The sequence below is a fragment of the Thermobia domestica genome, chromosome 4 (assembly GCF_964235325.1).
Source record: "Thermobia domestica chromosome 4, izTheDome1.hap1.1, whole genome shotgun sequence".
NCBI lineage: Eukaryota > Metazoa > Arthropoda > Insecta > Zygentoma > Lepismatidae > Thermobia > Thermobia domestica.
This window is the reverse complement of record NC_137457.1, coordinates 330,071,442-330,085,463: the sequence shown is the minus strand read 5'-3', so window position 1 is coordinate 330,085,463 and position 14,022 is coordinate 330,071,442. Positions and strand designations below refer to the sequence as shown.

At 34.5% G+C, this 14,022-nt stretch overlaps 1 protein-coding gene across 1 annotated transcript in view; it reads left to right on the top strand.

Annotated features, from left to right (window-relative positions):
- Nucleotides 1-7,232: 7,232 nt before the first annotated feature.
- The window catches only part of LOC145684459 (putative peptidyl-tRNA hydrolase 2), a 49,918-nt gene continuing 43,128 nt past the window's right edge, over nucleotides 7,233-14,022 (top strand). Inside the window, exon 1 of the mRNA XM_081756874.1 lies at nucleotides 7,233-7,383. The gene's annotated coding sequence lies outside the window, so the exon portion shown is untranslated. The remainder of the gene's footprint in view (nucleotides 7,384-14,022) is intronic.

Below are 14,022 nucleotides of genomic sequence, written 5' to 3'. Positions count from 1 at the left end.
AAGAATCCAAAATTTGCCTCCCCGCTGCCATTTCCCTTCTTACTTATATACGATTTAACAGCTTCCCCCTCTCCGCAACGGCGAGAAGAAAGTTCTACACCACCTAACACCTCCAGAACCTCCTAAAATTTTCGGACTCCCACAAAACTAAATTCCTTACACTCCTCAACTAGAGGGATGCAATATTAAAAAGATTCATTCTTGTTCTGCCTAAAGGCTCTCCAGGGCTTTGTAGAAAATATTTTAAATGATCTTATCTGTAGGCAGAACAGAAATTAAGTTCTGTCTAATCTTTGAAGACAGGGAATTCTACGCGAGGAGGAATGTTTTTTAGCGAAATGCAGCATCGAAAAGCTTGACTCCTAGCGTGTTTGTATGGAGATGGAAACTCATGTATAAAATGGTTCTAGTAAGGAAGGTAGGAACTAACTCCAAGCGGTCAAAATGCAAGGAAAATTCTGACGACAACAAAATCCAAGGCACAAAACCACAGTAGTATATATTGGATACCAGTGCACACCCTATATGATTATTTTTCCCATCGATTACATATATTCTAGAATGTTATCTGTATTTTTTTCCTCTGAAATACCTTTTTCTTTCTTTTAAAATACTGAAAACTCAATAAAACGTAAAAATGTTACAATGAAAGGGCAGATTAGCTTTAATTACTTTCACAGATACCCATATGAAAAGTTCTGGGTATTCCTTTTTATTATACCTTTAATCCATTTGAAATACGTTTAGCATATAGTAATATCATTCATTTTAGTTACGAAAAGTAACTGTGATGCTATTTAATTTTTAAAATGTCGTTCTTGTGTGATAGCATATAACAGTCTTTTATTTTGAGTAATGTATAAATATTTATTTTAACCCTTTTAGTATTTTGGTAACTTCTGTTACCATGGCGTAAAATGAAATCTTTGAGTTTTACGTCCTACGTTATGCCGACTCGGCTAAAGGAGACGGTGATGATGATAAATGAATGAATGAAATGGTGGAATGAAGAAAATGGGAGGAAACGGGAGAACCTCAGTTAAACCCACCCACACGGTGTTCGTTTCTCCAACTAGTAACTAAATTTGGCTTTATTTTCTGTGCAGACTTTCAACAATTCTTTCGCTCTTTGCTTTCAGACACAAGAATGAAATTTTCACACGTATTATGTACATAACTTATTTTTAAAATTTTCAGATCCCTACGTGAAACGAGGCCCGGGTCAGAGGAGCAAAGTGTTTTGGAGACATTTCAAAAAATATTCCGGGATTTTCGCGAATTTTCCGGTTCAGGTGTATGGACACGGACATGTGGGTGGTACCATTAGAAGGTACTCATTATACTGAAGAGAATGGGTTTTGAACCATGACTAGGTCAAATAGTAATGACGCGATACATTTTTGAATTATATATATATATATATATATATATATATATATATATATATATATATATATATATATAGAGAGAGAGAGAGAGAGAGAGAGAGAGAGAGAGAGATAGATCGATAGATTTTTGAATTTTATATGTATATAGATTAGATAGATATTTGCCTGTTTTGCATAAAATGAGAGTATTCTCGAGTACGCATACAATTGTCAAAGTTACAAAGTAATTACATAATGCTATAAAAAACATATAGATAGAGTAATACATACATAACTATGACTTCTATAAGCTTACACATTCATAACATAATTAACAACAAACATTTATACATTGTCTTCAAAAGACTCATTTACCGAGTAGTAACATTTATCTACTAAGAACTTGTGAAGATCAGATTTAAACATAGATTATGATTTGTTTTGCTTTAGAAAGTCAGGTAACTTATTGAAAATTTTTAAAACAGTTAATATGTACGCTTTTTTGAAAAAAACGAGAAATTTTGGGGGATAGCATGCAAATTATTAACGAATTGAGTACGTATTGTATTTATGGACGTTACTGCTTTCAATAAATAAGTGTTTGCTACTTATGGTAAACAAGATAATTTTATATAGATAATATAATGGTAAGGTTATGGTAATATTTTTATCCTCGAAAGATGGGCTTGCAAGAAGACTTTGGTGACAATCCAAACACAACCCTTAGTGCTTTCTTTATGGACGTTAACGTCCATAAGGGTTAATTCTGAAATATTGATCAAGAATTTTTTAGCAAAGATCAAAATGTGATATATATATACTATGTATATAAGACAAATCAACTGATAAGGTGATGTCGAAAAAGGAGTTGTGATGTAGAACACTAACATTCTTTTTTGTGAGTCGCCTTATGCATCCTCTTGCATTGTTTACTTGATATATAGCCAAACATGTCTTGAGGATGTGAACTGTGGCACCTTTTACGTACTGCGATTTTAGCATGTTAGAGATTAACTACTGGAAAGTAAATAAAATCTTAATGTCAAATACTTTGATATTATACCGAATTAAGTTTATTTTATGTTTGTTTTAGTTACAATGTAAAACGGATTTGTTGCAACTGAGTCAATCAATTTTCCATTTACCCACAGGTATTTTAAAAAATTACATTGATCTTTATCAAAGTAGACGTGAATAACACTGTTGGTAAAGAACTGTATCCTCGTCATTTTCCCGAAAACAACAAGAAGAATTACATCTAAATTTTTAATGAAACTTGAAGAAATAATTATTTTTCTTACAGCCTCTGTTAGAATTACCAAACAGATTATTACGAATGCAGGACAACATTCAAGAGGACAAACCCCGAGGAAAATTCAGACAAAACGGGCTAAATTCAAGCGACAGAATTATAGACTCAGATCAATAAAAGAATGATTATTTTTTTCTTCAACAGTTATGCATCTAAAATGTTAATCTGAAATTATTCACTTTACAGAAATAACATTTTTTTTTAAAAAAAAATGCTGAAAACCCAATAAAAGAAGTAGGATCGTTATAGTAAGTATATATATATTTCACATTTTGGTCTTTGCTAAAAAAAATCTTTATCAATATTTCAGAATTAACTCTTTTAGGATTTCTACCTTTTGAGTTAAATTTTTAGACTTTTACTTAAACAGCTACTGCTTCCTTACTACGTATCGTAGGATCATGGTTCATACCTAGTTTTTTTTTCTTTCAGGATAGAGCATACTGTCCACTGGTATTAATCGCTTGTCCGTTTATACACCAGAAACGTGAAAATCATGTAAAACAGGTAGATTTTTTTTAAGAAAAAGGATATGTTTCGAAATTTTTGCGCCCCTCTGCCCCAGGCCTGAGTTCACGTAGGGACCTCAATTTAAAAAAAAATACATTGTTATATACGCAATACGTGTGCAAAATTTCAATCTTGTATTTTGGAAACTCAAGTAGGGAGAAATTTTTGAAAATCTGAAGGTGACCCATGTTTTTCATCTATCTATATCTATATCTAAATCTATATCTATATATCTATATAAATATATCTATAATTCAAAAATGTACCGCGTCATTATTATTTGACCTAGAGTCATGGTTCAAAAACCATTCTCTTCAGTATAATGAGTACATTCTAATGGTGCCACTCACATGTCCGTACCATACACCTGAACCGGAAAATTCGCGAAAATCCCGGAATATTTTTTGAAAATCTCACCGAAACACTTTGCTTCTCTGACCCAGGACTGGTTTCACGTAGGGATCAGAAGTTTTTAAAAATAATACATAGTTATGTACATAATACGTGTGCAAGATTTCAATCTTGTGTCTGAAAACAAAGGGCGAAAGAATTGTTGAAAGTTTACACAGAAAATAAAGCCAAATTTAGTTGCTAGTTGGAGAAACAAACACCGTGTGGTTGGGTTTAATCGAGGTTCTCCCGTTTCCTTCCATTTTCTTCATTCCATCATTTCATTCATTCATTTATCATCATCACCGTCTCCTTTAGCCGAGTCGGCATAACGTAGGACCTAAAACTCAAAGATTTAATTTTACGCGATGATAACAAATGTTACCAAAAAATCCTAAAAGAGTTAAAATAAATATTTATACATTACTCAAAATAAAAGACTGTTATATGCTATCTCACAGGAACGACTTTTTAAAAATCAAACAGCATCACAGTTACTTTTCGTAATTAAAATGAATGGTATTACTGTAATATGCTGAACGCATTTCAAATTGATTAAAGTTATAAAAAATAGGAATATCCAGAACTTTTCATATGGCTATCTGTGAAAGTAATTAAAGTTAATCTGCCCTTTTATTATAACATTTTTACGTTTTATTGAGTTTTCAGTATTTTAAAAGAAAGAAAAAGTTATTTCAGAGGAAAAAATACAGATAACGTTTTAGAATATATATAATTCAAGGGGAAAAAAATAATCATATAGAGTGTGCAATGGTACATCCAATACATACTCCTGTGGTTTTGTGCCTTGGATTTTGTTGTCGTCAGAATTTCCCTTGCATTTTGACCGCTTGGAGTTAGTTCCCACCCTCGTTACTACTAACATTTTATACATGAGTTTCGATCTGCATACAAACACGCTAGGAGTCAAGCTTTTCGATGCTGCATTTCGCTAAAAAACATTCCTCCTCGCATAGAATTCTCTGTCTTCAAAGATTAGATAGAACTTAATTTCTGTTCTGCCTACAGATAAGATCATTTAAAATATTTTCTACAAAGCCCTGGAGGGCTTTTAGGCAGAACAAGAATGAATCTTTTACCCCCTAGTTGGGGAGGTGTAAGGAATTTATTTCCCGGAGGGGTGTCCGAAAATTTTACGAGGGTGCTGGGGGTGTAGATAAATCATTGGTATAGTGTATGCTGTAATATTAGTACAATCACGAAAGAAAATATTCTTCAGTTGAGAAATTTTCTTTCCCTAATAACTCAACAATAAATTAACCTATTACAGTTCCGATTTTGGCAAGTTATCGAATTATAACTATTCTAAGATTAACAACAAAAAGATTCAAATTAATTCATTTGCTCCCGAGTTATTGGCAAAAGAAAATTTTACAATTGCCAAATACTTTCTTTTCCGTGTGTACAATGATATTTCAACAACTATAATGTATAAATGTATGAATTATGTTTAACAAATGTGTTTAATATGTGTACTATTGTGCTGCCAACATGTCTTGAGCCGTGGCAAAAATGCGAACTAAAGCTCACACCCTCACACACCCACGCGTTGAGCCAATAAGGGTTCATCTGTTGCTAAGAGAGAGAAAGGGATTGGAATTCCTTCGGCCGATAGCAGCGCTTGCAACGGAAGATCAGGGATCAAGTCAATATGGTATATCTTTACTTCAATTAAGCAGACGAATCCCAAGTACTATCGCAAAATTATTTCCAAGTTTGTACAGAATGGAGGATAAATCATATAAAATGAAATGAAGCATATTGTGCCTTATTCAAAGTCATTTTGACGTATTATTAGTGCCATACTAAAGGTCGGACTACTGCAGGAAACATATGCTAGTCGAACTCTTTAGTATGTCACTAATCACGCGGGTCAGAACGACTCTCTATCAGGCCCATTTAGATTATTTACACATAGTCTTTAAAATATTTTTACAAAAGGCCTGTGAAACATCCATAAGGTGTCTGAGCCACAACAACCGATTCCCAGATAGCACAGAAAACTTTTTCAAAATGTTTAAAAATTTGCAAAGGCAAACTAAAATGTTTGCAAAAAACTTGCCTTTTCAAATGAGAAAATTTGCCGAAAGTTCAATGCAAATAACGAAGTTGACGCTGGCTGAGTTTGCAGCAAAGTTGCCTCAGAAAATGAAAACATCTGCCAATACAAACGAAATGTTTGCGACTGCACAGCAAGAAAGTTTACCAGGACTTTGCTGCAAATATTTTGTGCAAATTTTCTTTGACAAAATTTCCGAAAATGAGCTGATGAATTTGGTGAAAATATTAAAAGGTTTGCAGCAACATTACAGAAAGTGTTTTCACGATCACAAGATCATGTTTGCTGCAAATGTATCAGGTAATGTTTGCTGCAAATTTATAAAGTGAAACCTAACTTTATGAAACATCAACATTTTTATAATGTGGATCCGTCTTTTCTTAGTGGCAAGCATTAAACATCTTTAGCTACTTGCCAAAGATAAGAAACTTGCGAACGATAAACGCACAGACAAAGGATATCGCAATTTATCTACTTACTCAACGATCATATCCCTGTACTTACTCTCACACACATTCACAAAATAACGTCAGGCTGCCTGGGTCAATAAAAACATTTGATAAGAGACCAGTGAGTTTATTCTGGAGTCCTCTGATGTATTGTTTTTTCTCGATTCTCACTTCCCGCTTGTTTTGTCACAGTTGATGTAGCGCAGTGAATTCTGGGTACCATGCGCGCGCACTCGGTAATATCATCACATATTTGCTTTCAGCAAGTTTTTCGAAACAAGTTTTTTACAGAGTTGCAAACTGTTTGCGACGGCAAACTTTCGACGCTATATTTTCAAAATATATGCAAATTAATTGCAGTGGTGAATTTATTTTTATAAATCAGCGAAAATTTGCAGATCATAATGAAAGTTTTTAATAAATATTAAGAAATTTTGCCTTCGCAAACTTTCAGATTGTTTGCTCCACTAAACGAAGCAAAAATTTGCCGCAAGTATTCGTGCTATCTGGGATTTTAACGAAACTTGGTAGACTAATAGAGCACCTTGCAAAACTAATGTAACTAAAAGGAATTTGTCGAAAAAGCTGTAGTTTCTGAGATGTAGTCGATTCATTAAAGATGTCATTTGTAATGATATCTTGGGAACGGCCCCACCGAGAACAAGCAAACTTTGCAAGCCATAGTAGATACATGATAACTTTAAAACAAAATTAAAACGAATTGCCTGCACCTACGCAGAACTACACATAACGCGCATATCTCGAAAACGTGAAGACCGCGATATATTTTTCTCTTGCTTAGTTTGAACTACATGACGAGTATAACATAATGCAAGAAAAAACAATTAGACTCAAAAGTGAGAGCTTTCAGCAGGTGAGATGTTGGGGGTGGTCTACTCCGGCTACCCCCCTCTAGTTACGACACGGGGGGAATCATTCAGATGCAGAAAGCATATATGAGGATTTTAAGACAAATTGCCTTAAATTATGCCAAATATTGTAAATTTACAAATACAATGAGGGGACCCACCTTATGGATGTGTCACAGACCCTTTGTTCTGTATAAAATACGCTGTCGTTATGCTTGTTCTAGTTTTGGAAAATTTCTGTTCATTGACTACCAACACTGTAAAGTTTCAATATGGCAGATAGCGAACCGTGTGACGTCGAAGCAGAAGAAAAGGAGGTGTAGCAGAAACAAATTGGAGTTTCAACTAGCTTTAGCGATATTTGTTCAAATGATAGAGAAGAATTGTTGTCACTGTATTTGCCTATGTATGTATCAGTTAAGTGATCGTAAATCGAATCAAATCATTTAGTATATTAATCATTCTTAGGACTTAATTTTTCGTGCATGCTTGTTGTAGAAGAATCGATATTGTGAACTTGGTGGATGTGATTACTGTAAATTAATGTATAAGTTAGGTTATCCTTAGACAAAAACGTGTTTTATATATTTTAGTATTAAAATGAAGTGTGTTTTTCAGTAGTGGTAGTAATAGATTCAATCGTTCATTTTAAAACACCAAGAGACTTCCATAGGTCAATGAACTGGATCCATAAGCTGTCTTGGTTTGAAACAAAATTTAGTAATTACCTTTAAAGAAGATTACGGACTACGTGTATAACACAATTCCCTTGTTATTCATTTATTAGGTAAACTAGTTGCAATGGTGCGTCCAGAGAGGAATTCAGAAGAAAATTTTTCATAGTTAAAACTCACTATATGCGCTGGGTTTACTCGAGCAGACGGTTCTACCAAATAGAAAATTTATAGGTGAAACATTTTTTGGGAAGGAATGAGAGTGTGAATTTAAGTAATTTCTGTCAGTGCACAGGATATTGAAAAGAAATGTCAAAATTTGATACAACCAACCTGAAAGCTAAAAATGTAAGTGTTCTGTCAAAATTTGGTAGGACCGTCTACTCGAGTAATACCTATGCGCTATTTGTTATGCGTGAAGCGTTAGAACATTGATCCCCCCCCCCCATATGTTATAACAGTTTATAGCTCTGTTATAATTTATGGTAAATACGGTTCCATTCGTTGTAAGCGGAGCAGTGAATCGGAACATTGAAACATATTTGCTGTAATTGTTCCGAATTCATTTTCGGCTAAGATTCCGCTGATGGGCTTCCGGATTGGAGCAACATAATGTTATTTAAACATTATATTTTCATAATTATTTATGTAAATATACCTTACTCAAAGTACCCTTCTTTGATTTCCCTACTTCAATGACAATTCTATTTCGGAAATATTTATTAATTTCCCGCTTTCTTTATTATTTACTAAATAAGTATGCATCTATATTGTATTACTACGCAAAAGCAGTACTGTTCAACTGGCTACTGTTGCAAACTCTGCCATACTTAGAAATAACGAAAGCAATGGTTTACCTGTCGCCTTTTACCGTCACGTTTACAAACCACTGCAAACTGTAACCAACCTTTGGAGTAATAAAACCGGCTAGCTGCAGTGGAGTCCTGAGGGGACGATATGTTTTGGTTACTGTAGTGTTGCTGGAATACATTGCCTAGCTTACTCATTAAGATAGTGGTTTGAAAGACTGGAGCGGTATATCTATTGTCTATTTAGATAATATGGGCTTATTATGCGCCTTTAGATAGTCGAAGATTAAATTTCATTTCACGGTGGCTCAGTGGTAGAGCGTTCACCTTTGGTGCGTGGGATCTCTGGTTCGATCCCAGCTCGCGCCAAGTGGGCTTTGTGGTGAGCAAACACCGTGTTCGTGGGTTTTCTCGGGGTTCTCCCATTTTATTCCATTAGCCGGCAAATTTTTACTTTGACTCAAACAGTGACTTCAACCGATTCATCTGATCCGGTTCCCGGAGCAGTTTAGGAATCATTCCTAAACTGCTATCTGAACCGGATCAAATGAATCGCTCACAGTTACTATCACAGTCAAAGTAATGTACGATGTTAAGAATTCTACTATAAGTACAAGGGCCAAAATGTTACTAAACACCATTCCTAAAGTCTTTCGAGAAATCAATTCAAGTGAAGTGGTGACTATCAATTTCGAGATCTAAATGGGGGGGATACCGCCCCCCAAACCCCCCGCTCAAGTACCGTAAAAACATCCAAAACGAAAAATAAATAATCACACCACTACAATAAAGCTAACATAAGAAGGGAAAATGTAAAAGAAAGAAAAAAAAAACACTCGTCACTAATCATAAATCAGTGCATGACAAAGAAAAATAAATTACATCTCAACAAGACAATAGGACAACCAGCAGCAAGCCAAATACTTTGCTTAATACTCAAATGCAAAACAAATCAAGAATAAAAATAATATGAATTAAAAAAAGAAAACACTCACCATTTCGCCATAGGAGAACACTCATGAATAATGAACTCATAATTGCTTTTACCAACTTTTACCATACGTCGGAAATATCTTCAGCCTTAGACCACAACCATGATAGGTTTTCTGTAACTCAATTAAACCACTCACTCTGCAAAGCGATATGAGTTAATATCCAAATCTAATACAAACTTATTTAAAAACGACAAGTTCAAATTCTTTCTATTAAATTCATGAAACGGTTTCTCAATAGCATTTGCTAACTCGATCGTCGCCATGAAACGAAAATTCAGTTACGCGCTCCCCGCATTCCACCAACAACAGCACACACATACAAGCACACAGAACATGTGACATCACACGAACAAACTACCATATGACTGTACGCAGACTCCTAGTAGGAAAAATATGAACTACCACCATAAACTACGTCACACGAAAGTCACGAGCAATTCCAACAAGCGACTCATGCAGAAATAGTTCCAAGAAGTCACTGAACCTATAAGAACCGATTAATGTCACTGTTTGAGCCAAAGTAAAGACTTGCCCATTAGCCTAACCGGCATAATCGTGGAACGTAAAACTGAGGTTGTCATATTACCCGATTTTAGCGGGTACCACCCGATTTTCAGTTTTTACATTGGTCCCCCGCTTAATCATATCTTAATGACGAAAAACCACCCGCTTTTTGGATTGGAGAAAAATTTAAGACGACTTTGTTGATAAAGTGGTGTTAGATATATTCAACGTAAACCGCTACATCTCTGTTCAATGTCAATCGCGATTGAGTTAAATTTAGACTCGCGCTCAGGTTCAGGCTGAGAGTTATGTGTTCACTTAGTCTTTATATATTCAGAAATGATTGCAAATTGTATTACGGTATTCTTAGTATTTTGTTTAGATTAGATCCATTATTAATATTTTTTCTTTTAAAATAGTTATGCTGTATTTCATATATTGTGAAAGCGTGGTAATTTTGTATGTTAGTACGATTTCTACGACACATTCCCTCGCTAACACTCGTGCCTCCCTGCTGCTCTCCTCCCCTGACTTGGTTAAATAACATTCGTGCTTTTGAGTGACCACCTAACAGAAGTTGATTCGTGTTATATGCACAGTAGTTTTTATGCCATACGTCCATACTGTATTCATACTCATGACTTAATCACAGTTACAAATAATCAACCGTAATCACTACCAATTGATTTGGGAGAGAAACTAAATAATACCCACAGTTGTCAACCATTAAATTTTATTATTATTATTATTATTATTATTATTATTATTATTATTATTATTATTATTATTATTATTATTATTATTATTATTATTATTAAATATTTACGTATAAATGTCAAATCCAAATTTTGATCTAGTTTAGTCACCAACAATTAAAGAGTAGCATTGTTACGTGTATTCTACGTGAAGAAATTTGGTCCGTTTGGCCTGATATTGTCTCTTTCTACCACTTCCGGGTTTTAGTACAGGGTTCGTACTGGTCAGGGGAAGTTCAGGAAAAGAGACTGGAAAGTCAGGGAAATTTTATAAATGAATGTATAAGAAGTATCGTATCTTCAGAGTTATTTGTCAGACGTTTGTAAGTAGATATTAATGATCATAGTATGAAACATTGCTCAGATTTTTATGGGAGATAGGTGGAATGTATGTATGAGCAATTGATTACTATTTGTCTCTATAGAATAAATGTTCTCATATATGAATATTCACCGTTATTTATTCCTTATTTATATGTCAACGTCATCCGGCACCTGTCATGAAAGTCAGGGAATTTCGTGCCAAAGGTCAGTGAAAGTCAAGGAAATAGACTTCTTTAGATCAGTAAGAACCCTGTAGTAGAGATTAGAGTGGAAGTGGAATATGTTGAGATGTTTAATTAGTTGCAGAAAACGGGTTCTTGCTATCTGTTACAGTTTTTACTCTGTGACGGTCAACGTTAAAACCAGAAGTAGTTGATTTCTGCCACTTCCTGTTTAAATATAAAGTTAAGTGAGCTGCTTTTATCTAGTTTTAGAACTATAAATCGATTGCAAACAAAGCTGCTCGATATTTTTAATCCTTTTTTTTCTGTATGTACATAGATCAGTACCGGTATTGAAATCGGTAGTTGCTGTAGATTTCTAGGGCAGCTTTAATAAAGAAAGAAATCACCCGAGCTACTAACCAGCCTTGACTTGCTATCGCTTGCTGCACATTACTATGTCAATTGAATATTGAGCTTTTTTAAAGCTGGCTACTAACCAACCTTTACCCATGTGTACATGCCAGCATAAAACCTTCCCGATTTTAGTGCGTCCGCTTTTTCACTAGATTGTTATGAATTGAGATGAAATTTATTTCTAGGGCGATTAATCGATTGCAGGTAACCGTTGCTTTTTGTGTATTACCGTTTTTAGTTTAATAGTGATCAACAGGGCCCGGATCTTGTTGACAAGTCAACCTTTTTCTGTTACGCATAGGACAAGGCAACTTCAAATAAAAACGTTATCCATCAACTCTAGGTTCTAAAAATATAGTTTTTTAGGGTCAACTTTTGGTCACTTTTTGCCGTTTTGAAATTTCAGGTCATTGTTTAATATTTTAAGGTAACTTTTAGGTCACTTATGGTCGTTTTATTCTTTTTCTTCCACATAAGGAAATCTTTAAATGACCACGATTTACGAATGTGGAAAAGACGAAGTTGAATAATCTCTTTTCTTGCTTCCTGACTATTGGGGTGGAAAAACTGCATTCTTAACAAGCTAATGAAAACTAAACTGTAGCTGGTTAACGAAAGGTGGGGGTTGGTAGGTGGCCTACAGATAGTTTTGGGTTATTGACCACAAAGAATGTGATCACGTGAATAACTAAAAATGGATTAGAAGGCGTACAAGGATTTTAAACAGGTTTCTATCTATTGTTTTCATGTAGTCTACACTTGCGAACTTTTATTGTTTAAGAGTGCTTCCTATCTTCAACTCGCGAGTGAATTGACGCTTTCAATACTTACAATGCCGTACAATGGGCTGATCAATAGAAATAAATGATCAATGGACTACAACTAAGTGAAACAATACTTTTTGAATATGAGTGAGAAATGTTAATGAAAACCCAATGGATATTTATAAATGTCAATGTTTAACGAAATAAACGTTTAAGAAAACGCAAGTTTTAAGGTCAATTTTTGTGATTTTTAGGGTCATTTTACAGGAATTTTAGTGTCATTTTATAGGTCACCTTTTACAAATTTTTAGGTCAACAACATCCGGGCCCTGGTAATCAACATCAAAACCGCAAATGATTGGTTTCTACACACGCAATCTTCACCAACGAACTCTATTCCTATCGTTTGACCCTCTTCATTCTGGCCAAAATTGATGCTGATCCAACAAGTATTTAATGAGATTTTGTTCTATCTTGGACTGACACGGACAGACAGGGTAATTAGCAGGGTTGGCTGGTTTAAAACGAAAAATGTTCGTAAACGTGTAAGTGTTTGTAAAATCTTAATGAACACACATTTGTGGGTTATCACGTTTTACTCCCGTATATTATGTGTATTATATTCAGACCTAAATTCCCCATTCAGTACTCAAAAAGATTATACTACAAAAGCAACTTTTTTAAATATATATACGTTTATGAATGTATGTTTTGTGATTTTTTTTTATAGTTGGTTATTATTGTTATGCAATTGCAATCGAAGAAAATTCTAAATATTGTTTCGTTTCAATAATGTTTACTATTGATAAAATACATCGAAATCCCGAACTTTTTTGTGTGAGGGGGGGGAGGGGTCACACAAACCCCACGAGAGGCATTTAGTGAAATCTGAAGTATCTTTGTTATCTATTTATGTATAAATGAGTCTGTGCCAAAGTGGACTCAAATAATTCTTATCTTTATTATTCACTTTTCTTACTGATATGCAAATTAAGTCGTTTTATTTTTTTTTTTTTTTTTAACTTGGACTAATAGAAGTCGTCGTTAACTAACTTAGACTAAATTAGTTGTTCTGTGCTCTGTAGTACTTTAAAATTGTCCATATGTAATTCTGTATAATGGTTTCACTTCTGCAACTGTTTATCTTTTTGTTCTTCTGTTATGACTCTTGACAATTATATTAACAAGTAGGCCTACGTAAAGATCAGTACAACGTATTTTTATCAGGAGTCCTTCGCGAGTCGGCAGACGTATCGCATTTGTGGCCAATTAGTCCTAGTTCCGAGTTCAAATGGAGAATAGTTTCTCTCGGATGTAAGTCGAGAAGCGGTTTGGATTCCGCTTTAAGCTTATATGACCCCTTTGTAGCATAACCCGGTTGTTGCATAATAACACCAAGGCGAAACAAACTTATTTCTGTCCATATATGCCAACCCTGGTAAATAGGTATATAAACTAGTTTTGGGAAACCAAAAACCTCTTAAAAAACTAATTATTCATATTAGAATTGAAATCTTTGAGTTTTACGTCCCACGGTTATGCCGGCTAGGGCAAAGGAAACGGTGAGGATGAGAAATGAATATAATGGTGGAATGAATAAAGTGGGAGAAAACGGGAGAACCCCGAGAAAACGCACGCACAC